The sequence below is a fragment of the Durio zibethinus genome, chromosome 25 (assembly GCF_047325235.1).
Source record: "Durio zibethinus cultivar Kanyao isolate XHJ-2024 chromosome 25, ASM4732523v1, whole genome shotgun sequence".
In the NCBI taxonomy this organism is placed as follows: Eukaryota; Viridiplantae; Streptophyta; class Magnoliopsida; order Malvales; family Malvaceae; genus Durio; species Durio zibethinus.
Window position 1 is genome coordinate 10,062,501 of NC_143186.1, and position 3,308 is coordinate 10,065,808.

The following is a 3,308-nucleotide window of genomic DNA, read 5'->3' on the forward strand; positions in this document are numbered from 1 at the left end:
ATGCAACAAAACTTGATACTTTGAAGAGATCAGCTCTAGTAAACATATTGAACAAAAACCTTAAACACTGGTGTAGAGCTTTTTTTTATTCTACTGGATGTCATTCTAATGTGGTAGATAATAATTTTGTTAAGGCCTTTAATGCTACTATTGTAAAGACTAAGCATATGTTCATCATTTTTATGTTTGAGAAAATTAGGCACTATGTTATGAATAAAATAGTCAATAACAAAAAAAAATATGCGTCATGAAACATTTTGTTTTGTCCAAAGATTTATGTAAAGATTCAAAAAAGTAAAAAATTGAATGTCTATTGCCATGTTATATAGAATAGTGAAGAAAAGTATGAGATTTTATGTAATGAAGATACACTTATTATTGATATTAAAGGATGAAAATGCATATGTAGGTCTTGGGATCTTACAAGTATTTCATGCCTACATGCAATATGTGAGATTTTTTAGGAAAATGAAGATTGAGAACTATGTTATAGATGCTTACAAGAAATTGAAGAATAAAGAGTTGTATAATTGTGTACTGCCACCAATATCAAGTGATAAATTTTGAGCTGAAACAAAAATGGATACTGTTGATCCTTCATTTCCTTTAAAAATGTTGGATAAGCATAAAAAAGAAAAAAAAGCTAAGGAGAAAAGTGAGGCTAGTGGGAATAAGTTGTCATGAAAAAAGAAAAAGATAAGGTGTCAAAATGTTTTCACCTAGGAAATAATTTTAAAAAGTGTTTAAAAAAATAATGAAAATATAAGTAACCCATAATTCAATGCATTATTTGTTTATTTTTCAACTTGATATTGATAAAAAGTACTAGCATTACTTGTTTTCTTTTTCAAATGAGTTTCAATCAAGCTTTTTACTTCTGTGGATCTATTCAACAACCATATCACGAAGTTTCATCTCTTGCAAATGTTGGATTTGCAAAAAATCTTTGAGAAAAAGCTGCTATTGATTTTAGATTTAGGTTTCAAGTGAAAAATGTGTATCTAACTTTTATTTCTAAATTAAATAATGAATAAAGATTTGCTTTAGGATTGTTTTTTTTTTTTCAAATGAGTTCTGATCAATATTGTACAACTGCATCAAAAAGATGATAGGGTAGAGGTTTAAAGGGTTTAAAAGGTAAAAAACCAGCAATATTAACATCACAAACTCCAGGCCTTATACAAACACTTGTAGAAATAGCAATCTTTATAATCTCTACAACTACACCGAAAAGATCAAAAAATAGAAGTATAAGGGATTTAAAAGATAGAAAACTAACAATATTAACATCTTAAACCCTAGCCCCTATACAAACACTCATAAAAATAGCAGCTTCTATAGACTCTACAATTATACCAAGAGGATCAAGGGATAGAAGTTCAAAGAGTTCAAGAGGTAAAAAATCAGTGATTGAAGAAACAATAGCCCCTGCAAAAGCACCAACACCTATAAAGACACCAGCCTTTGTAGAAGCAATATCTTCTTAAAAACATAACCCCTTAAACAATTAGGAACAAAAATTAAACAAGCAACAACAAAGTCTCAAAAAAACTTGTTGCTAAGGTTGGTGTACTTGAAACAAGGGGAAGAAAAAAATATAAAGATTAAAAATTTATACTAATGAGAAAACTAGATTGCAAATATTAAATGTGAGTGTTTTAAAATTTTATTAGTTTATTTTTTATTTTATCAATATTTGTAATATCTTGAATTGATTATTTATTAAATTTACAACTTGATTTTAGAGGTCAAATGTTAATTAACATCCTTAAGATAAACCTTAAAATAACAAAGAAATCAACCTCTACAATTGCTAGTTATGAACCAAAAAATGCAAACTCAACTATGAAAGAAGATGACTATGAGCTTATTGAATTTTTTAAGGTATGTAATTGTTTGTCAATATCATACTATTTTACTTACTCTAAATATACTATGTAAGTATCTAAAGGTGCAATAAACTTTGCATTGGATAATAAGATCTGAAAGGTAGTTTTATGAAAAGAAAAATGATAAGATTGGATACTAATGAGATATTAGTCACTCAAAAAAGTAGTTGTAGAAGCAAAAAATAATCTGAAACAAACATGAAGAACAAGTTAAAAAAACCAAAATTTTTTTGGCCTTAAATCTCCAACACAATGTGATAAGAAAAGTAATAACTTTTTATTATACATAATTTCCATTTTGTTGTTATAATGTGGTTGTGAACAATATTTTGGCTATTATATTTTGATACACAGTGTAATCACTTTTTTTTTTATTTTGGATATAATCAAGAAAATGATAACTTTTTGTTGAAATTTTAGATATAATCAACACAATGATAGTTTTTGTTGTGATTTTGGATGTAATCAACAATTAAGTAGTCTATATGCCTTTTATCAATATCATAACTTTTGTTGTTACCATTTTGATAGTATACATACATTTATCAATATGATAACTCATATTCAATGCTTACACTATATATGTTCAATACTTTTTAGTCTATACTTTATCAAATTACTGCAGTATACATGCCTTTTATCAATAAACATGATTAGGTCTAAAATATTGACTTTTATCAATAAGCCTTTTATCAATTCACTGCAAGCACAAGTTTTACCTTTGTAAAAATTGGTTAAGAGATTCCATAACTATTTAACAAATTTTTATATCCCAAAAAGCATATGCATTTGTAAAAAGAACATGTATAAGTTTTTATATCCTACAATTTAACAAAAAATTTTCATGTTTATCTTAAAGTGCTTTAACAAACAATAAAATAGTGTAAATTGATTTGATATCAATATGTAATATAAAGGCATTATATTACAACTTAGCTTAGAAATTAATATTGTTTAGGGTTAAACTTAAAAGTAACTTAACCTACATAGCAATATCCTTACATCAATGTTGTCAAACATCCAAATAATGCATAAACATCTACTTATTACCTAAAATATACACTAAAAACATGATTCATGAAACCATTATGGCTATCTTGTAGAGACATGCATGATTTTTACTTTCTACCAACATTCCCTTGTATGTTTTTATCTTTTCTTTTTAATTTTTAACTTTATTCACTAGGCTATTCAATTTATCAATGTTGAAAGATTTCTTCAACTGTGTATTTTCAATCCTTAACTCTTTGTTTTTTGTCAATAAATAATTATTTTGATTCATTAATTCTTCATTCATATTTCTTGGGTGAATCTTAATAGTGAACTTAGCATCATTCCTTTCAACCGAATGAAAAAACTTACATCCACCTATTTGTATTAGAGAGATAACTATCAGAAACTAGTAATCAAAATTAAGTC